Source organism: Cinclus cinclus, chromosome 6 (genome assembly GCF_963662255.1).
Source record: "Cinclus cinclus chromosome 6, bCinCin1.1, whole genome shotgun sequence".
Taxonomy (NCBI): domain Eukaryota; kingdom Metazoa; phylum Chordata; class Aves; order Passeriformes; family Cinclidae; genus Cinclus; species Cinclus cinclus.
In genome coordinates, this window is record NC_085051.1 from 18,493,090 (window position 1) to 18,515,921 (window position 22,832).

The following is a 22,832-nucleotide window of genomic DNA, read 5'->3' on the forward strand; positions in this document are numbered from 1 at the left end:
CTGTTTAGTTTCTTTTTAAATCTGGGATATGTTTTTTTTGGCAAGGCTAGATTTCACCTGAGGGTAATGCAAAAAGGAACATAAAAATTCCCAACATGAATGACAACTGAAGAGCAGCCATCTGTGTGGGCATCTCTCTTTCCAAACAAAACTTGGACTGAAAAGGGTTTTCCAGTGAACCAGCCAAGAAAAGGGAAACTTCATCAAGAATCACAGTGGGATCTGCCTGGAGAGTATGCCGCATGTAAGTACCAGGGTTAAACCACTCCCGCTGCCCACTGCCAGCAGTCCTCCCAGATGTCCATCTCTCCACTGTTTCTTATCTTCCCTTTCAAAAACTGCAGTGAATGCTGCTGGGGAGGACATAATGTGTGGCAAGTAATTACAGAGCAAAGTGGAGCAGAAGCACCTTTGGGGATAAGCAGCAATTCAGGCAGTTGCCAAATGCTGACCCTCCATGAGGGCTGCATGAGGTCTCTGCTTGTGAAACCAAGCTGAGAGAACTGGCATGACTGTGCTGGGAGGGCTGGGTAAGCACAAACTATGGAATGCCCACAGAACTGCTCACCTGCACTAAATAAAGGTTTTAAATCTGAAGTCAGCTCTGTTCCTTGCTGCAGGCAACCCAAAGACTGCCAGAATTCCCACTGGTGCACCCTCCCATGCAGACGTGGGTTCCAGCATTCAGCCACAGATGCAGCAGAAGTTCCTCACCTGCCCCTGTACCTGGGACTGGAGGCTGCCAGCCAAATTCAGCTCTCAGTCTGCTTAAAACCTAGCACATCTGCAAGGCACAGGGTCAAGCTAGAGCAGATCCAATGCTGAATTAGGATGTTCAGCTTCCATCCAACTCCTTCCAGAGCAGCTCCTGTTACACCGCTGGAGACAGGGTATTGATTCAGGCATTAGCAGTTTACATGCACCTTTGGGCCAGCCCACAACAGTGATTTTCACTGTCTTTGCCAGCAGATTACAACATATGCCCACATACTTTAAGCATAGTTCGATGATATCAGCAAAAATTCACTGATAGAAAAAATATTTTCCTATCAGTGTACTCAAAACTCGAGGTGGACATCTCCTCCTCCATAAACTCACCTGTCTGAATGAAACCCTCCAGAGCATCAGGAAAAAGCCTGACCCAGGGATGCCCTGAGATTCCTGCTCATTTTGTAGCAAGCCACTGTAAGAGGAAATTGAGCTGCATACTGACATGCTCAAGGCCACTTGAAGCAGAGACTGGCTTTCCTAACATAGCAGTGTTCTTCCAGCCTCTGAGGGCAAGAGACAGAAAGGAAGAGAATTACTTTTGGGGAGAAAGCACTAATAAGGTAGGAATCTCCCTGAAATAATTAGCAATGTAAGGAAAAAAACACAACACCCAACCACCCACAAACTTTCCCTAAGGAAAAGCTTCAAACCTATGAAGTCTCTATATCCACAGGCCACCAGATGTATGGCAAGCATGGGGCCGACTGCTGCATCAACACTAGGACACACGACATCATCTGCATCCCACACGGACAGGGGATTTGCAAATAGGTTTGCAACTAGGAAGTCCCCAGGGAGCTAGGGAAAATTGAATAGCTAAAACAATCCTGATTTGCCAGCTAATACAAATGGCTCTTAACAGAAAGGTAATAACAGGCCTTAGGAAGAAACAAGCCCCCTCCCCCAAGGAGAGAAGAGTGTCATTTTGGCACTTTTTTCCTAGTCTTCTCAGGAAGCCTGGCAGGAAATGGTAGAGACTTCCCCCATTGCATAAATTCTTTTATTGGGTTAAATTAGATTAATTCCTTCAGGAAGATTACTGCTCTAGGCAGTTGAGTGCTCCTACCTTGATTCTCAACGTGCTTCTACCCCGATGACTGAAACAGCACTTAAAATTTTGTTTCATACCCAATCCTTTCACAAATATGCAGGTCTGTTATCTGCCAGCAACATATACCTACTTGGACCAAATGCAGAATACACCTAAATTCCTAGTGTTACTTCCTCTCTTTTTTCTTGTTTCCAAACATTCAGGAAAAAAATGGAACTGAAGGATTTCTCTTTGTTTTCTCAATGGAACCATGACAAAGTTGCTGTGCGGTTGTCTCTTGGGGAGTTGGGGCAGGGAGAAAAAAAAAGATAAAAGCAAACTACTGGAGTTAACCTGCAGCAGGAAACAAATCATTTACATGTCCACACGTAGAAACAACTCATTTTTTCAGAGGAGTAAGTACCAAAGGCTTTGAACACAGTCATCCCCTCTCTGGTGTCATTCTCAGATGTCTGGTGCTTGCAGCACTACCAGCTAATGGTAACAAAGATGACTCTCTAGCAGGAGGGTGGAAATGTCTGAGGAGATGCAAGAACAAGAAGAAAATATCCCTGCACCCCTGAAAGGTTGCTGGTCATATGAGAGTGGTTCGAAGCAGTTGGTAAAAGCAATGAGGCATATGAAGACAGTTTGTCTCTGCAGCAGGAGCTGGGGAAGAGAGAAGACAGCTGCACCACTGCCCCAGGACATCCCATGAGCCAGCCTATTCATTTCAGGGTATCTGACAAGGGTACTCAAACATGGGCATGCTACATTCCGTATCATCAAAAAGCTCAGCCCTCAGGGAACTTCCAGAGCCCCCAAATACGGGTGCAACAGGACAGCGCAATGCACTGCAGGGACAGAACTTTTCCCATGGATTCTGCAGTTAAGGTGACTTAGCTAATTCACTGCTCAGGGTCAGGCCAAAAGGTTGGCTCGTTGACCACCTACCCCTGAGCAGCACTTCCCACCCACTGCTGGTTAACCTCTGTGGCAGCCATCAAAATGAAAAGCAAGAGCAACCCATACTGAGTTGTCCACTGCAGTAACACAACATTGTTCTCAACTTGCATTACCCAATCCTAATGCTCTCACAACAGTGTCCTAAGCTGTTTTTCAAGTCAGCATTTAGCTCTTTTGCTAGCTAATATAACATTTCCTCTCCCTTCCCCCAGTCTGAGGATTTGGCAAAATTGCTTCTTCTGCAAATCCCACTGCAAATGCTGAACTTTTGCCAGTTAGACAGGGAAAGTCTTGACTAAAAATAAACCATGTTTCAGAAAATAGCTCTCCTTCCAGTACAATGAAGTAGTGGATAATGCATGCAAGCAGATCTGCCAGGAGAACACAGCCTCCAGATTTGCATAAGAATCTCCTCAAGATCAATAGACAGCTGCAACTCCTGTGACTTATCCCACCTTAACAAAAAAAAAAAAGGTGGGGGAGGGGGGAAAGGAGAGAGGCAAAGTTGAGGGTGCTGAGATAAATCAACTTTCCACCTGTGGTGGCAGGAAGGGAAGTGCCACCACCATCACTTACCTACATCCCCAGTGAACCAAGCTGGTCATAACCCGTACAGGAGGAAGACGATTGCATTCCCTGCATGGTCACTACAGAAGGCAAGAGTTTCTAACAGGAAATTTGCTGCAATTCAGGTATGAGAAGGGAATGACCTGGGATTTTGCCACCTGAGTCACCAGGAGCCTGGGACACTGACTAAGTCACACCTGCAACAGCTTGCTAGCAAATGGAGGCACTCCTACCTTTGCTGTTCCCCTTCTTACTGTGGTTGTCCCTTTAAGAAGAGGCCTTTCACAGCAGAAAATTAGTTGAAGAAAAGGAAAGCATAAGGAGAAGGCTGACATGGAAAGCACAGGCAGTGCTCAACTAACCAGCTCTGCTTTCAGCTCCAAAGTGGAGGGCACATTTGCTTGCATGCTGTGATAAACCCCGGGAAATACAGAATTAGGTGGAAACAGCTCCACCCTGACTCCTACTCCTCCAGCACATCTGCGGCACCGCCCAGACAGTCCTGGATGAACCAGGTTTTCAAGAAAGATCTCTTTCCATAATGAATCCAGTTCACTTTTTTAGGGATCAAGAAAGCTTTATGCAGCAAGTTATATATATTATCCTTACACAATCAAATGGGCCATTCAGGCAAGCTAAATGCAAGGCAATGCCATTTTGATAAGATCCATGAAGGATGGATGTTTGGAGGAGGAGCTTCTTTTGCTCCTAGGGAAGGCTGAAGGTTCGACCTCAGCATGCCAGGCCAACCCTCCTTATCCATTAACACTCCCACAGCTGGATCATCCATGCCTTTCAGACCTCCCCCGAGCAACCACAGATGGCAAAATATTCCACTCCAATTCCAGTTGCACACACACTTCTGATCAGCTGGGAACACAATTCCAGATAATACAATAGTAGACTACAACCCAACCCTATATTTTCCTCTCCTCAAAGTAATCCAGAAATTGAAAGTGAGGCACAAGCAGACTTGCTGGTGGCATAGCAAGGGGCGTCACTGAAAGCATGTTTAGCATCTCAGGGACTTCAACCGACTTAGGCAATGCACTTAGAATGTCAAACAGTTGCAAAGAGCATAGATTAGATTTTTCATTTGAGCACTGATGCCTTAAAGCAATAACAAGGCAAATAACTCAGGCAAAAGTATGCACAGGGCAGCACAGGGGAGGCACTACTCCTCTGCTCCTGAGAACAACCAGTGGCAGAGCAGAGCAGTAATTATCCAGGGAGGAATAAGCTGCTACAGGCTGTTCTTGCCATACATTAAGAAAACAACAGCAGATTTGTTCATGGCTGGATACCAACATGCACACAGCTCCCTCCCACCCTGCTTGGGACGCAGGCAGATGCACGCCACGGGGGAGCTGCCAAAGGCCAGCTGAGCAGGAGGGCCCAGCAGCCGCCTGCGCAGCCGCAAGCTCAGCCGGGATTCCCCAGCTGGTGCTCCAGGAAGAAAAAGGCAGTGCCTGTGCTAGCAAGGAGCATGGCCTCCCAGGAGCTGCTGTGCAGCAATGCTGTTTTCCAAGTCTTCTTCTCAGAGGACTGCCAGCAAGGCTAAAAGCAAACCTAATCTTCTGTCTGAGTGTTTTCCCAAAACCTCTGGATGGAAAAAATTACTATTCACTGCAGAGTAGTATGCACCACAGGATCCATTCCACACCCATCAGGCAAACTCTGCACACATTTCATCCCTGGCCACCTGCAGCCCCTCTTCCCCTCACCAGGAACTCAACAAACATACCTGTTCAGAGCATCAGCTTCTCCTATAGCACTGACCGGGAGCCAGAACACGATTCCCATCGGCATACAGGAACTGGCAAATCCTGTAAGCATTAGAGAGAATTGTAATAAGTGACATTAATGAGAGCTGGCTGGTGAAAAGGAAGAATACCAAAGCAATCTCTCGAGAATCAGGAGGGTGTTAGATCCCCACCCTGAACACACTCCTGTCTAGCCCCAGCACCACAGCAGAGGCACATGGCATGAGCCTGTCAGGGGACTTCTCCACAATCACAGAAAGAAACCAAAGTAAAAGGGAAGATGATGAGTCCCAAACCAAGGCTGTTCATCCAGTAAAGCCTCCTTAACAGCCAGTGCACTGAAGATAACATCTATGTGCAGGGGCAGAAGAGAGGCTGGTAAATGGGATTGAAGGGATCACCTACAATGCCCTTACTGTGCTCCTTGAGATGCTGCTGAAAATCTGCTCCACAGCATCTGTGCAATTTTTTCTAGTTTGCAGAGGAGGAAATCCCACATGATGTCAGAGCCAGGCTGCTTCCATTTTTTCATCATCATAATTGATTCATCATTATAGTTTCATTTAAAAAAAAAGTCTTTTTATTTTCCATTGATGGCTGTATAAAGCTTTGGTGCCTTAGTCACACAGAAGACATTTAACCAGCACTGAGCAAGAGCTGTGACAGAAGTCACCTCTGCAGGCTGCAAAAGCACCTCATTTGAAGTGCCTACTGAATACCAAAGAAAAGATAGCAGAAAAGTTTTACTGGAAGCAATTTTAAGCAGTCACAAGGAGTTTTTCTGATGATACAACTGAAGCAAATCACATCTAATGTAATTTTACTTTTCCCATCTTGTTCATGCAATTTTTCGGGGATAGCAAGGAACACAGTGAATGAGGTGATCCTCAAACACACTGTAACATAGAGAGGATCTGGAAGCTGAGGGCAGTAAGGAAACAGTGACAAAATGTCTCTAATCAAAACACCAAACCAGCAAGAGGAAGGTACAGAATCAGCCTGACAGAGTCTCATGTACTTCCTGCCAACTGGACCTCATTATGAGCTGTGAGAAAATTCACTCATGCAGCACATCAGTTTACCTTGGACTGAGAAAGAGACTTGCTTGCTTTCCCCAGTCTCTGCAGGTGATTCAGAGACCTGTCATTGCCAGCTGGTATTTAAAGAACTGAGAAAAAGTCTAATCCATCTGTGGTTCCCCCTCACTCATTTTCCTCTTTCTCCTTTCCCATTATGGAAGGGCTGAAGGCATTTCTAAGGATGAAAACAATGCTGAAGGCCACAAGACGACAGCACAGACCTCAAATCAAATCAACCAAAAAACAAATTCTCCATCACCCTGTTGCTCTGCATTAACCAAAACACAAGAGTTATGTACTCCAGTTATGTACCTCCAAGAGGATCTTCTGTTGTTCTTTTGAAGCCAGTAAATGAACACTGTCAAGCAGCTCTACAGGGACAGAAATAACAGGACAAATCCAACCTGGCCAATAATCTTCACTGGTAGCTTATGTATAAAGGTATGGAAAGCAAGGAAATTCATACTTCAACTTCGCATAGCTTAAATCTGAAGGGGGGCTGCTTTAGCTTTGTAGGACTTTATCTGCACTGGTATTGACCCATGCCTGCACCAGAGTTCAGCACAGGGAGAGTATCAACATGGCTGCCATACATACAACCTTTTCTCTCTTTCTCCTCCAGCTCCTTTTCCATTTAATAATTTTCTCAACGTGACTACTACTCCTAGACAACGCTGCAGAAACATCACTGGCAAAGTCCTAAGTCCTCTCTTCCCAGTACTGCCAAGCAAGGCAAAAAGAGATGCCTGAAGCTTTCCTAAGTGCTGCTGGATTTAATCAAAGCCATATGAATGTGGCCTGGCTTGCCTTCCCAAAGCAACTGCAGCTCTCAGACAAAGCATTTTGTCCCACAGCAGACAAATGCACTGGAAACACAGCAGAGTGCCAGGGAATCAGACTTCTCAGCCACCCCCCACCCCCTTGGTTCCCAAACTTCCTTCTTGCAGTGCCCAGCAGTCACTTGTCCCAGGGCTGCTCTTCCCCAAGACACGACCAGGCCCCAGGCAATGCAGAGCATGGATGACACACTCATGACAGCTAAGCTCCTCTGCTGCTTCCTGCAGCTCCAACTTGCCCATCAAAATACATATTTCTCAGTGTCACCACCCCAGCAGACCCTCTCTGCCTTGGGCCCAGACAACTCCTTTCTTGTTGCAGACTGAAGTAGTGCTGCAGAAACATGATAACCTTTTGTTTCATCTAATGCAGCAAACGAAGATTCACCAGAGTTTATAAAAAGGTTATAATGCAAGGCAGCAGAGGACTCAGTGATACTGGGTGACTACAAAGAAGGGGCATCCACAACTTCTGGGCGCAACCTGTTGCAGTACTTCACCACCCTCATCACAGAAAAATTCTCCCTTATATTCAATCTAATACTCTCCTTGATACATTCAGCAGGAAGCTTTATTTCAATGTTGCACTCAAAGTCCTCCCGGAGGGAAACCTCCCCTGGATTAACTGGGAAGTCAAACTCTAGCAGCATGTACATGAAGCCATCAGTCAGCAGTGCCCCACAAAGGACTCTTCCAACACTGTTATTTTCCAGAAATATTAACACACTTGGCAATCCTTACCACCCTTTTACATGGAAGAAAACTGGAATAGAAGCAGGATGTGTTCTACCAGGGGCTACACAGCTGTTCTTCAGCAAGCCATGCCCACTCCCACATGCTCATCAGCTCAGTTGATCAAAAACGACCCTCTGCTGCCACAACGGACAATTCTGCCTTTTCCCTGCCCCCCACTTCTACAAATCCCAGTCATCTCTACACTACAGGTAGAAACCATTATTTGCTTGATCCAGCTGGGAGTCATCCCAGAAATAAGAAAATAAAGGGGAAGAATTTCTGGCAGGAGAATAGCCTGAGATCAGCTAAAGCTGATGAGAAGCATGACCTCAGAAAGACAGCGCAGTGGTACATGTGGAAACCTAGATGAGGCTTCAACCCATCATATATTTGTCTTTGCACAGGGATAAGTCATGTAAAATCAGTTTAACAGATCCGTTCACTACTGAGCGTGCTCAGTCACTCACTTTTGTAAAGACCCATCCAAAACAGCATGGTTGTTTGCTGAGGTCTCCAAACTAGGCTGATGCACCCAAGCAGCAGCACACCACAGCTATGCAAGCCTTGCAGCTTACCATGCCACAGAGGTAAAACAAAATTCCTCCAAGAAGTTTGGGGATTTTTTTTTTTTTTGGGGGGGGGGGGGGGAAGTGTTTTGTCATAGCTGAAGGGCATTCTCAAATGGTTTCCAGGAGCAGAGGAGCAAGGACAAGCATATGCAAAGGCTCTAGAAAAAGCTCTTAAGCAAAGCAGACAGCAGGAAGTTGAAAATAAACACACAAAGCCCTTTGCAGCACCAAAGTTCAAATCCATCTGGGTATTTCTAAGGCTGTCACGGCAGCCCATAGAGGGGATTCTCCAACTTCTTGCAGAGAAACCCTGGAAAATAATGACAGAAAAGTAGAAGCACAGGCTCAAACTCCAAGCCAGACCTTCATCCCACCACATGACCAACTTCAACAGCACCAGGAGTATGGAAGGAGGAGCACAAGACAGCCCCGCATGGTCCCCACAAGCTGACTTGTGACCAGCACTGGGAAGCCTGAGCCCCCTCTACCCCCACCCTGCATCTCCTCTGGCACAGGTGTAGATGGAGGGGCTGCAGCAGACACAGGTGCAGCTCAGAGTTCCTATCAGAGCAGCTGCCAGCACAAGCCTTCACACGCCAGCCAGTCACCTCACCTCTGAAACCAGCAAGAGGCACAGTCCCCACCAAAAAAAGCACATGCCACAAAGCTGCACTGCGTGGAGGGAGCCAGTCTATCAGCTCAACAAGAGGTCCCATCCAAGCATCCCAATAGCAGTCTGACAGAGCTCCCCACCAGTAGCTCCTTACAGAGGGGAAGGAGACAGAGCTAATCCTGCCTTGTCTTTCTGAGTTACACAACATTAGTCACACAGGCTTCTGCCCCAGGGCCCCTAGGCAAGCCTTGCCTTTGATAGCTGCTGCGTGCTCCCACTGAAACCACCAACTCTTGACAGGAACAGACAAGCACAGTTCAAAACCTCACATTTAAGCCTCCTTTACACACCTTTCACAGAAATACCCAGAGCTGCCCCTCCACTTAAGACAGCTCTCTTCCCCCCGCCCCCCCACCAGAAAAAGCACCGACTTTCTCAAATTGCGTTTCCATGGCACTAAAATCAATTAACCAGCTACACATGTTCAACTGACCTGTTCCCAGTTTTTCTGATAACTATTACCATGCAAACCACGTGCACACCCCCAAAATATCCCAAAGCATTCTTAAGAAAACCATGGACTTTGTAATAAAGTTTAAGCTTTCACCTCTGCAGAAATGCATCTTAGTTTAAAAATAAAAAATAAATAAACCATAACCGATCAATTCAGGTCACTTTTTACTGAGAAGAGCTTCAGAAATCAGCTGCAGCTTGGTGTAACCACAGAGCTCATGTGAGGCAGGACACAAAAGCCATCATGTCACACATCCAACATTTATGCTGGGGACCTTCCAGTTGCCTGCATGCCACCTCCCAGCAGCAGGGACTTGGGGCAGAGCACGGCTCCTCAGCTTGCAGGGAAAAGCAGCTCACTGCACTCACCGAGATACCAGTGACCACTGAAAACAGATGGAAGCAATGCCACACCTGTTTCTAAGTAGAGACGAGCTGCCAAAGCAACCAAGCAAGCCAAAACCCTTCAGCTGCACCCCCACAGAGGTCTCCTGGCCAGTGCCACAGCTCTGCTTTCTCCACCAGCTTTGCAGCATGAGCGGGAATTGCTCTGAAACAGTTTTGCAAGCAGATGCCTGCAGCGGAAGCAGCCTCCAGTGCACAGCCTCTTTGCTCATTTTAATGCAATTTCTTGAAATCAAACAAGAACAGCTAAATTCAGCCTCTATGAGCTCTGGCAGGATAGCGGCTAACCCAATCTTTTCATTTCAGTCTGCCACTTCCAGCAGTCAGAGAATATGGAATAGAAATATTGAGCTACAAACTAAAGACCAGGGATGCATTTCCCAGAGGCAAATACCCCTCCTGCCCAGCCTCTCTGGGAATTAACCTCTCTGCCCATTCAGCCATCCCCATGCCAGATCCAGCACACTGCTGTAGGTGATGTGCAGTCTCCCAAGTACTGATCTGCTTGGATAGGCCACAGGATGAGGTCAGTGGAGATCCAGCTGGCATCCATGCCCAAGGCAAGAAAGCAGTAAGGGAAGAAATCCCTGTAAAATCCAGACAAAAATTTTGAAAAACTGTTTCCCTGGACACACAGGAGGCTGACAACAGCCCACTGCCAAAGAGCGGTAGAAGTACCCCCTGCCCCTTCTCCCTCCTGTTCCCTTCAGTCTGCTGGAGGGAAAAGGTCTGGCTGCCATGGAGTCTCTGCCTGCCATCAGACTGAGTGGTGGCACATAAGAGGGCAAGATGGAAATGATTTCTATCCAGACCTTTGGATGTTAAAAGCATGGCAAGGGCAACACTGCAGGAAAGAAAACTCCCTGAGTTCTCATATGGTTGTAGCAGGCAAGAATAGCCAAAAGGATTTATAGACCAAGCCTGAAAGCACACACACACTTCCTGAGCTGAGTCCACCCCTTTTATTGACACATGTATGGTGCAATTTTTTCCACAGAAGCAGGATTACAGCACCCTACAGAACTCCAGGAGGTGACTAACCACATTTTAAACACGTAACTGGAAACAAGTTCAGCCCCTTCAGTGGTCAAGATCTTGTGAAGTTTGTCGGTTTTCTCAGCTATATGTTACATATGCCCCCTTCTCACTCCAAATTCAACTTCAAGTTCCACCTGCTGCACCTCATGACATCTTTCTCTGACAGCATGGGAGACACTGAGCAAACTCCAGCCAGATCTCTTCAACATACACAGCTATCAAAGCAGAGCCATCAGGTCATCCCTGCTGAGCCTGCTGTGGACAGGCAACATAAGCTCAAGGCAGGCAGAAGAACAATGTATAAGGTTCTGCTCAGCCTCCGGACACTCAGAGCTTCTCTGGGAGGTCAAGTGATGGTCTTACCAGTCCTTTATCCATGGGAGCCAAGTGGCAAATATCTGTCCACCATAGGTACCCTCAGCCTGGTCAGCTCTGCAGCAAACCTGATGGAAATGCAGCTGTGGCTCAAAAATACATCGGTAAAGAAAAAATTCAGTGCCAGGCCACCTAGACTGTGGCAGCATCAAGGTGGCTCAACTGTGCACCTCGGCCATAAGAGCCATCAAACAAATCAATGCCTTGCAGGTCAGATAAAGGTCTCCCAGTGAAACTTATACAGCAAGTCAAGGAGCACAGCAAATAGCAAGGCTTTGAACTAATTTCAGTAGTTTTATCTGGTTAGCATTGTAAGCAGCAGCAACAGCACAGGTAACACTTCTGGCCTACTTTGTTACCACCAGAGGAATAAACACATTACATCCTTCCTGATAAATCCCCCCCAGCCATATATCAACACTCTCATGATCACTTTTGACTCATGGAACTGAAGGGGGAGGGAGGAGAAATACTGTAAGATCAAGGCACCACAGTTTTTCAAGGAACTGAATTTCTAAATATGCAGATAATTTTCCTACCTGCTCTTTCATCTATTCTATATTGAAATCTTTGACAAGACACATAACTCACTATCAGTGCAACCTTGCTCCACTCAAGCTGAAATCAGATGTCAGAGCTTTAAAAGAAGGAAAGGAGACACTCAAAAATTTTAACTTGGGGTGAGAAAACCACCCTACTAAGGTAGTACTTCTGTAGTCAGCTATGATGCAAACAGGAGAATTTTTTTTAAAAAGCAACTGCAGTAGCCCTGACTGATACTGTATCTCCTCAACATCCTACCACCCTGGTGGCGAGTGGCAGATGTGCCTCTACACAGGACCCTCCCTGACTAATGAACAAAAAACTGAAGGCAAGAGGAGGCAGGAGATTTAAAAACTCAAGACAATCTACTTTTGATCCTGATTTCTGGTGAGTGAATTGGCCCACAGCATGTGCATGAAGAAGGCAGGCATGTCTGCACATCTGCTGCAAAGAGAAGTAAGAGATGCAGGAGCAGGCTGCAGACAGGCTGGCTATCCCAGCTGCTGCTAGGTCACCAGCAAAGCATCCACCTCACTTTGCTCAAAGAGCCACTCTCCCCCACACCTCTTACAGCAGGAGGCACTGACAAGCTGATGAATACACCAACAAGCATTTTGAGCAAGCTGCCTTTGGCTTTAGTTCTGCTGTCAGGATGCCAGCAGGGTCCTAACTAAGGAGATCAGATGTACACTGATGGACACTCAGGCAAAGCTGGAGTGATGGGGACACACAAAGGGCTGAGCATTCCCAGCCCCTGCTTCTTCTTCATCGAACTTTTTTTCCCTTGGACTGATGACAAGGAAAATCCTTCACTGAGATCCAAAAGATGAGGCAAGGGATTTGTTTGCCTGAACTTTGGGGTACCACAGCACGGGGAGCTCCCACCCTGCCAGACACAACTGCTCAGCTGCTGCCTGTGGCACGGAAAGCTCCTGTGCAGAAAGCTGAATGGTGCTGGCTCCTGCGTTTGATTTCCAGGATCCAAGCCACCAGGAGAAGTAAAAATATCCCGATTAACCATTCCTTTTCAACACAAGACTTGATGACGGTGCCACAAGGGTACTATAGAACTACAAATCAAACTAAGAAAAGTGAGAAATCAGAAAAGAATTGTTTCAAAAAGAAATCAAACTGAGCAAACAGCTTCCCAGGACCATAAGATCTGAATTCAAGCATGGATTTCATTGCCAAAAATGTAGAGAAGCTTGTGCTACTTGCAATTGTGGTGGCTGGCTCTGAGGTGCTTGCAAGCTTTCTGGTGTGACACACACAAGGTATACAATTTCTGTTCCACATTGATTATACACAGAGAGCTCGTTCTGGCTATAGCCCATGCAAGCTGTCTCCTGGATCAGCTAGTTGCTTAGCATGGTGCCATCCTGCATGTCAGGAGTTAAGCAGGAAACTTTTATTCCCTGTAAAATCCATTGCAAAGAGATGGCTATGCTCTGGAGCTAAGGATTTCCTCACATGAAGATTTAGCAGCAGATTTTTTTATCACTGCCCAGTCTTTGCAGTGACATGTAGACTTTAAACATCATCTGTGGGTAATACTGGAGTACATTATTCACAGCAGTGCACCCAGGAGAACAGCAAATCCTCTCCGTTTGAGACCGAGAGTCAGCTTTACCGTGGAATTACATTTATCTCTCTGGCACTAGGCTCTCATTAATGGAATTACCAGGCAGGCTGCTTCAGACTTAACACTTGAGAGAGGCGGGCTGGGATGGCTCCACTCCAGCCTCAGCCTGCAAAGCCGGCACTGTTCCTCCATCCTCCAGCAAGCTGCTGCCCGAACTAGCCCGACCCCGTGACGAGAGCCAGGGAAACAAAAGGAACAACCCTGAACTGTCCAGGGCAATCAATATCTTTCTAGGAACATCTAGGCTTCTTGCCAGCTTTCTTCCAACCCTGATTTAGCTATTCTGCAGTGCAGAGGGGGATGGCACGCGCAGGAGCAACCCGGCAGGATGTGGAGCCGGCAAGCGTGTCTGGCACTCGAGCAGACACTTAGGGGGAACAATCTACACCGGTCCCTCTACAAATATCTTAAACTGAGGTTACAAATACCTTAAGCAAACCCACAGCTACAGAGAGCACCACCCACCTTGAATATCAGAGCAAGCAGTCCAGTCTGAATACTTGCTTCAGAAATATTCACTGCTGCTTCAAACGGGGAGGTGTATGGTAGCAAACCAGCTGAGATTGTTACCCTCAGCACTCAAGACTATCCTGCACATTCTAGAAATCTGCCTTCCACCACACAGCAGCTCTTGCAGTGCCATGCTGAGCGATCTGCAGCGTGGCATGAACCAGCCCCTTAAAGAACCCCTGCACTACCCAGTGAAATGAACAATGGGGACGTCCCAGGCTGCCGACAGCCGAAGGGGCTGCAGCAAGCAACCACTCCACAAAGCTGCAACTTCAGCATCTGTGGGGGCTGTTCTTTATACAGAGCAGCTCTAGGCTTCTTGAATATATTCCCAGTCACCTGCAAGGCAACTTCTTTAATCTCGGTGTGGATGGAGCACAAGGAGAAAACAGAGATCCACCAAAACCTGAACAATACTAGCCTGGCATTGTTCAGGAGCACAGCTCTGCCAAAGCAAGTGGAAGATAGAAAGCAAGTACAAAGTTTATTAGCAGAGCACAGACATGTCCTTCCAACAGCTTGAGCTGTGGGAGTTGAACTACTCTGCCCTGTAATTAAAATGAAGGAGAGGAAAGCACAGGAATTACTCCAGCATGACTGAAGGACTGACAAGCTTTGAGTTTCAAAATCCATCTTAACACAGATTCTTTGGTGAGATTTTAATTCTAAAGAAAAGGAGAAAAGAGGTTTTGCTGTGGAAAAAGCTGCTGTACAACCCTGCTATTAAACCTAACAAGGCACAGATGAGGGAGGGCTGTGGCTGAGGTTGACAAAGCAAGGCTGAAGACAGGCTTCTCTTCCCCTTGCCCCTGCATTTGCTCTGCCAGGAGCTCCCAGCAACACGGTTCAGAGGCAGACTGCCCCGTGACAGGAAAAAAAACACATAACACCCAGGCGGTGAAACCTCACATCTGACAGCATCTATGCAAAACACAGCCTGAAACATATTTTCCAACTCCACAGAGTCAGCTTGATACTTAGCAAAGCCAAGCTGGTAAAATGCTGTCGTGTGAATTGAAGGTGAGACTCCTCAGCAGGAGAGACTCTCGAACATCTCCTTGTTTTCTCCATATCAGGAAAAAAAAAAAAAAGAGAGAGAGAGAAGCCTGGGGGAAACAGCTCAGGGTAATATAAAAGAGACAGGAGGACACGAGAAATAAAAAAAAAAAATCACACAAGTGCAATGCTCTCCAGTGTGGCACCCAGGGGAATAGCTACAAAAACTACTTTCTTTTTAAAAAAAACCAAAAAGGGTAAGGAACCATCAAAATTATGAGTCAAGTTCCAAGATAAGAAATCATACTGCTGGATGGGTGCGGCTGCCTGCTTGTTTGGTCTCTATTAGGCTTTTTCTTAAAGATAAACATGTCTTTCAGAACATGTTTGTTGGCCAATCTTCTCTCTGACAAAAAAAAAATAAAGAAGAAAAAAAGAAAAACACATAGAAGGAAACTCATAACCATGAAAACGATAAATGAGACAGGAGAGTTTCTGAAGAGCTCTGAGGTCATGCTTCACAGGCCCTTTAAAGTAAGATGCAACGGGTAAAAAAAGAACAAAAGAGGAAGTAAATTTAAAATTCCAAGTATTGCAATAAAATATCATTCAGAGAACCTATTAAGCAAACTCTGCAAGGAGCAGACCCCACTCACAAAACCCAAAACCTGTCAAATAAAATAAATAAATACTGTTTTGTATCTATTTCATTTGCAAAGGAGTATTTAATCAGAAATTCATAGTGTGGAGGAGGATAGCTCAGCAAATGCATCCAAAATAAGTAACTTGTGTATCAGATGCAGAACTAAGGCAAATCCCTCAAGAAGGGTGTAAAATTGAGCACAGAATGGTTTTGAATCCAACAGAACGATGGCTTGAACAGAGCCAAGGTAGAAGTAGAAAAGTACTGCAGGACAGCAAAGTACAAAGCACCCAGGAACTCGACAGAGCAAAAGCAACAGTAGGTCCCATCACTCTCACCAAATTCCCTGCTGGCTCAGTGAACTGCATTGACTTGGATCACTGCCTGCAGTCTGGCCAGCTCAGCCCAGGACTCTGCTGCTCTCCCCACAGCTAGGTGTTAAGCAGCCACCACCAAAGTTATACAACAAGGTTATTTTGTAATCACCTTGGCTCAGAAAGTATTTTGCACTGGCCATCAACACATTTTGGATTTTGTCTTGTCTCACTCAAGAATATCAGAGGGGAAGAAAAGTGACTGAGAACAAGGCAACATATTTACCAGAATGCTTTAATTAAACACTGCAAGTCCACTAACACTTTCCTCTTTCTCAACATAGCGCTCACAGAGAAATGACCCAATGCTCTCATCTGCTTTGCTGTGCACCCCTTCATTGAGGGCATCCCCTTTTCCCGCATCCAACATGGGCACCAAAAGCCCACCTGGTCAATGCAGCTCCCCAGAAGACTCCAGCACATGCCCCCATCTGCCATTTCGACAGGCATCCGAAGTTCCCTGCTCCAGAGACAGCATCTCCTTCCTTGTCCAGCAGGGAAATTGTTACCTTTAACTTTACTACAGCTAGAGCACAAGAGCAAAAGGAACATTTTCTTGAAGGAAAACACCTCACGATTCACCACGGTGCCAGATTTCACTTCTGTGGGTGTTGTTTTCAAAGGAGACATTGCAAAGCAAGGCGGAGAGAACCAACTGTCCCGCAGCAGGTTTGCTCATCCAGGCATTTGGGCATCCCAGCAGCCCCAGCCAGGCGCAGGGACCCAGCCCGGATGTCCCAGCATGGATGGCAGCGAGTACTGGGGGCTCCCCGGGCTGCCCAGCCAGGCCGTGTCACCCCGAGCCCCGCGGGGCGCAGGGGGCGGTGCGGGCTCCGAGCCCCCAGGGCCGTGAGGGGCTGCCGGGCGGGCGAAGCCTCCCTGAGCAGTAACCGGGGTCACCCAGGCAGCTCCCGCGCCCTTCATCAGCTGGGGAGGGGCTCCATATTTTGTGGGGGGTTTTTTTGTTTGGTTGCTTCGTTCTGTTGTGACCTCGACGCAGCCCCAGCGCGACTCCAAGGACCAGCCCAGGCCCCTGGCAGAGTCCGTGCCGGGTGCTCCAGCCCCTGCTCTGACCTCCACACGCACCGCCGCCCCACACACACACACAGCCGTACGCATCCTGCCCCACAAACACACAGCCCTTCGCAGCCCCCCACCATTCCCGTTCCCATTGCCATCTCGTCCCCGTTCCCGTTCCAATTCCCATTCCAGCCCCATTCCCGCTCCAGGTCTCACCGCGGATGGCATCCTCCTCTCCCGGCGCGCGCCCAGCCCGGCCCGCCGCCGAGCCCCGGCCGTCGCGTTGCCGCGCAGGCGCACTGGGAGCCCCGAGCGGGACGTGTAACGGCCGACGGCGCACGGCGTCTCGCGAGAAGTGAATATGCTAGTACTGGGTGGAAAACTCAGCAGCGCGGGGAATTAGCTCAAATGGTAGAGCGCTCGCTTAGCATGCGAGAGGTAGCGGGATCGATGCCCGCATTCTCCAGCTACTTTTCCTGCCCTGTGTCAGGCTGCCACCGGCTTCCCTTCCAAACCACATCGTTAGTGCGTTTACCTGTTTTAATTCCTTACATTTTTATTTACTTCCTTGACATTCTTAAAGACCACAGAACATGCTGAGTTGGAAGGGACCTACCAGGCTTATCGAGTCCAACTCTCAACCCTGCACAGGACACCCCAAGAGTCACACAATGTGCCCAAGAGCATTTTCTGAACACTTCAACTCTGTCAGGCTTGGTGCTGTGATCACTTTCCTGGGGAGCCTGTTCCAGTGCCCAGCCACCCTTTGGGTGAAGAACCTTTTTCTAATAATCAACCTAAACTTTCCCTGTAACAGCTTCAGGCCATTCCCTTGGGTCCTGTCCCTGTTACCAGAGAGAGGAGATCAGTGTCTGCTCCGTCTCTTCCCCTCAAAAGGAAATTGTAACTGCAGTGAGGTCTCCCCTCAGCCTCCTCCAAGCTCAGCAGAGAGAGTGACCTCACCTGTTCCCAGTACAGCTACATAGATACATTTGCCTATCCTGTGCTTAAGGCAGGCAGAACACTGTGTGTTCCTGCCACTGCAAGAGGGTTTTTTGTTCCCATATTGAACATCGGACAAGGCTACAGCAGTGAGTGGTACCCACTGCATCCAGCTCTTCCCACACAGCTCTGGCCCCAGCCCTCCCTTTCTCATCCCACTGAAGAGCAGGAAAGCATTTAGAGATCCCTTCACCTGGAGGCCTCTGGTAGAGCCAGAGCACTTGTTTGCCTTCTGTAAATTAAAACAAATCAAAACACCTCAAGGAGTAATTGATGTAGGTGGCATTTACTTAAAAAATTGCCAAGACTTTGCTCCCAGAATTTGTTCAGGTACAAAGTTCAAACAAGTGCTTCACAGTCTGCTCCTATTCTACTACAACAAGCCACAAAAAATAATCAAGAGCTTTCTTAAAAAAAAGGAGAAGCAGTTTTTAAAAATTGATGGTGTATTATGGGAAAAAAAATAAACAACCTCACATAATTACACTCAACTGGCATCTCCATCCCTGCCACAAGCTAAACTGGGAGTCAATGGAATAAAACAATTCTGAGCACTTTGGTCAGTTACATGCATTAGGAAATTACGTTCCTGGCAAATTTCAATGACAAAGAATGAAATTCTGCTGTCAAACTGCTCACAGGCCCCAGCCCATACCTGAGCAGACTGCAAAATATCCCACCCCCAAACCTTTGCAGCAAATTAATTCTGATAGTCCAAGAAAGATAGTCAAGGAAGTTACAGGATGAGTGGAAATGGCCTCAAGCTGTGTAACGGAAAGTTTAGATTGGATATTAGGAAAAAATTCTTCTCTGAAGGGATGGTCAGGCATTGAAACAGGCTGCCCAAGTGTTGGAAACACCATCCTTGGAAGTGCTCAAAAGGCATCTGGATGTGGCACTCCGGGCTATGGTTTAGTAATGAACACAGTGATGCTGGGTTAACATGTGGACATGATCATTTGGAGGTCTTTTCCAAGCTTCATGGCTCTAGGATACAAAGTGATTTTTTGGGCATAAATACCCATGAATTCTCATGGGTACTCTCATGGAGACTAGAGAGAGATGCCTCTACTGGCTGAAGACATCTACTATGGCTTTGTGCAAAAAAGGCAAGGGTAACATGCAAACTGAAATCTGAAAAACAGGTTAGTGTATGGTTGTTGGGTTTCTTTTAGCTTCAAGATTTCATTTTTGCCTTTTAAAGCTGATTTAAACTTACATCTCTGAGTCCTGTACAAACTCATGAAATAACCAGCTGTCCTTACAGTGGCCTTCAAAGTTTCAGCAAATTACTCAGCTCTTCCTGTGCAGCAGGATTTAACAGGAAAGTGAAATCCATAGCAGTCTCCTATTTCATCAGCTGCTACACAGCTGGCATGAAGAGACTGTGTTGTGAAGTACACCTGTGTTTCTGGTTTGGTGCTTTTATTTGCCTCTCTAGCTGTGGCCCTATCTCAGCCCTCAAACCCTGCAATGACTTGGTGACCAAGGGCAACTTCGGGATGAGGGAAAACCAGAGGACCATAACTCAGGTCAAATTGATGCTGTATCGCCCTCTGCAGACGGGCGAACGCTGCCGCAGGCTGAGGCAGAAGATGAAGAAAAGCAGAGATGTGAGAAAAATTCCTCCGACAGTACTTTTTCTGCAGGTGAGTTGGTTGATGAATATATCTGGAATGCTCCATTTTCTTGGGGCTCCATTTTCGCTGGACCCACTGTGAAAGACTGTATCCACAGGGATAAAATACTACACATACACTCACAGCACTATTTCATTATAATGCTCTCCACTCCCCCCAAAAACAAAACCAGAGCAAAATAGAAACAAAAGCTTTTCTTTTACAAGAACACTGCGACCACATCAGAACAAGAATTTCCTCCCTAATGGCTTTCTCGTGGGAATCAATAATGAGCTGACACAGTATGGCACATCCATATGCGTGTGCACACACATGAAAGTCAGGGTGAGCAATTGCCTGTATTTGCTGAAAAACCCAAACCTTGCTCAGCCACCTCACCACCAGCTTGCTGCCAGCATCTGTTTATCGACCTCTTTTTATTCTTTTAGCTGCTGAGGCATCAGTTAAGCCATAGTGTCAGGTTCTCCACTCTAGCTCCACAGACACTTTGCTCCCCAGTGCTTAATCAGCCTACTGACTCTTCAGGAATGACCCAAGTTTTGCATTTCCTCACCCTACAAAGCCTTACTTCAAGTTTGCACACAAGCTCAAGGAACAAATGGCTTCCAGCAATGGATCAAGTAGGATATAAACAAATCATTCACTGCAACAAATGGAGCTGGGCATATGCTTACAACTTTCTGTTTTGATCTCCACAGCTGAATTTATGGAATGAATTTTCTGGTAGGGATCACATAATCAAGTTAGAAAAATATCTGTCACTGCTCTTAGAAGTTTATTGTTTTCAGTTTACACTAATGGCCTTAATTTAAGTATTTGTCTCTAAGTTTGCTCTAGGGTTATGTACCTAAATTTAGCTTTAAAATAATCTTAAATTCAGAGACACATCTCAACTTCTTCAGATCCCAGGATCCAAGACCTGCACTTCATGCATTCATGCCAGCTGCACCATCTTTGGCCAAAATACTGTCCCTCCCTGCTACAAAGACCAAAAGAGGGAGAGGATCTTAAAAAAAATTAAAATAAAAGATAAATTTGAACGAACTCAGAAAGGATAATGGAAAACTGTGATAAGGAAGGGAACACAGGGCAGATGTCACTGCCAGACTCCTAAAGGAATCAGCCTGAGTCTGTACAAATAACCAAATGGACATGCCCTTCCATGTCAGGAGTCTTCCACTGTTTCTGTGGCAGGACATACACAGTTATTTTTCACTGGTCTTTGCTGTTGGTTTTCTTAGCCCCATTCTGTATCATTTCCTCTGGACTTGTGTGTATCTCAATGAGTAGGGCCCTACTTGCTGGGGAATAGGCAATAGATTTTTCCAGAGATGCTTTTTGTTGTCCCCACAGTGAGGGTAGCCAAAGGGTTGACAGGGAGAGAGAAGCACATAACCTTTTGGCATGGCTATTTGACCTGTAAATCTAATATTTCACCAACACAGACCAGAGTGTATTGGGTGCTTTCCCAGGGCAGGAGGTCTACAGAAGCTCCACGTGACATAAACCTCTCTGAAACCTCTAAAAACCACTAGACTTTGTCCTTTAGAGACTCCTGATAAGTGCAGCAAAGCGGGAACCAAGAGCAGAGGCTGGATAGGAAATTACACCTTTGCTGTTGGGCTGAATGACAGGCATCTAACTTCAAATTGCCTGGCTGACCAGGGGATCTCTTGCCAGCATTAACTTTCTACCTAACACTAGTGGTCTTCCAGGAAGCATCACGCCAAGCAAGAAGGGCAGAGACATCCTTCACCAGCCACGGCCTTTTGCCTGCCAGGGAGCATCCTAACAAGCACCAAAGCTGGGAGCTTGGGCCATCCCCAAGCTCTTGCCTGTTTTAGCAGGTTTCAGGTCAGACCCAGAAGCACAGTGACTGTTCTAGCAAACTCTTTGTGTGGATGACCTTGTTTTCCTGAGAGGGAATAGGGAAGAGGTGAATTCTCTGGCTTTCAACTCTCTTCTGGGCACTGAGGAAGGTGAGTTTTAGCTCACCGAGCTCTTCTGGTGATTGGTTCCCATCTCCTCCAGGAGAAGGATAATAAAAACAGATGGAGAGAAAGCCTCCAGTATTTCTCCTGTGGCACAACAAAAGCTCTGTTTCTCAGGCCATCATTCCACCATCATCTCTGTCAGCATCTGCAGCCACAGGAGGGGAAAACATCTCTCCTTCTGCTACTGGATCATTTGCAGGCTATTGAAATATTAATTCATCTTCACACCATTGAGAATGAGGGAAGAAAGCAGGTTACTTCAGTCCATAACTATTGTGGAATGCAGCTTGAGTGATGGCAGGGTTTTCCTTGAGGAGGAGAGGAGCCAGTGGGAATTTGGGAAGAGGAGGGGTAGGAGTGAAATCCATGTTTGCTGCTGAGGGGTGGTTTTAGGGAGACACGACCAGGGCTGTGCCCGAGGGACCCTTCCAGGCAGTGTGAGCTTTCAGCTTGTGCAGAAGCAGGGGACTGCCTGTGCCCTAGGCCCGCTAGGAGGTGAGATGCAGAACCCTCAGGTGAGGTGACAGACAGGCAGTAATGTGCTCAGCATCACTCTTGGGCCCGGCAGGACAGGCTTGCTCGGAGAATGGAGAAACTATGCAAACTCCATCATCTCTATCCACACTGCAACACTGTAGTGGCCTAATTTTCAGACAGATCCTTCAGTGGCAACTACTCCCTTGCTCTGGGCTAAACCACGGCAAGTGGCCACATGATCCGGTGCGAGAAGCTAAAGCTGCCTCTGTCATTATCAGGGGCTTTCTGTAATATTTGCTTCGTCACAAGCCAGACACAATCGTGTGCACAGTGCTTGCTCCGCAAGGCTCTGAAGAGCTGCCACGGGAGGAAAAAAGCCGTCAGAGCCCAAAACTGTTTCCCTCCCTCTAGCAGGCACCATGTGTACGACAGCAGAGGTTGCGTGGTAACGGCAGCAGGAAGGCGCCGGCTCTGCCCCCCTCGCTCCCGCACAGCACCTACAACAGCAAGGTACGTATCAGCGGCAAAAACAGGCTCTGAAACTCCCGAAACTTTCCCTCCTGCTATCTGGGGAGGAGCACGGAACCATTTTAAAGCCGTGCTTTGTAGGGAACAGCTGGTTGTGCTTAGTTGAGCCGTTGTGTGAGCCAGGGTTATGGAAAGAGGGTGTAGGAAGAAAAAACTGGGGAAGATGCTGAGATGTTGAGGGTGGAGGGAGAAAGGCAAGTCGG

General features: G+C 47.1%; 1 protein-coding gene and 1 non-coding gene across 4 annotated transcripts in view; one reads left to right on the top strand and one right to left on the bottom strand.

Moving 5' to 3' along the window:
• Positions 1–17,241, bottom strand: part of LOC134045191 (USP6 N-terminal-like protein) — a 75,312-nt gene extending 58,071 nt beyond the window's left edge. Inside the window, exons 1-2 of one of the 3 annotated variants that reach the window (XM_062494830.1) lie at positions 17,205–17,241; positions 5,079–5,160 (exon numbers count right to left, since the gene is read on the bottom strand). The gene's annotated coding sequence lies outside the window, so the exon portion shown is untranslated. Of the gene's footprint in view, positions 1–5,078; positions 5,161–17,204 lie in introns of those variants that run through there. The other 2 variants (XM_062494831.1, XM_062494832.1) reach the window with 2 other exon arrangements.
• Positions 17,242–17,381: 140 nt separating this feature from the next.
• Positions 17,382–17,454, top strand: TRNAA-AGC (transfer RNA alanine (anticodon AGC)). The gene has a single exon. It is a non-coding gene; the product is annotated as a tRNA-Ala (tRNA).
• Positions 17,455–22,832: the final 5,378 nt, after the last annotated feature.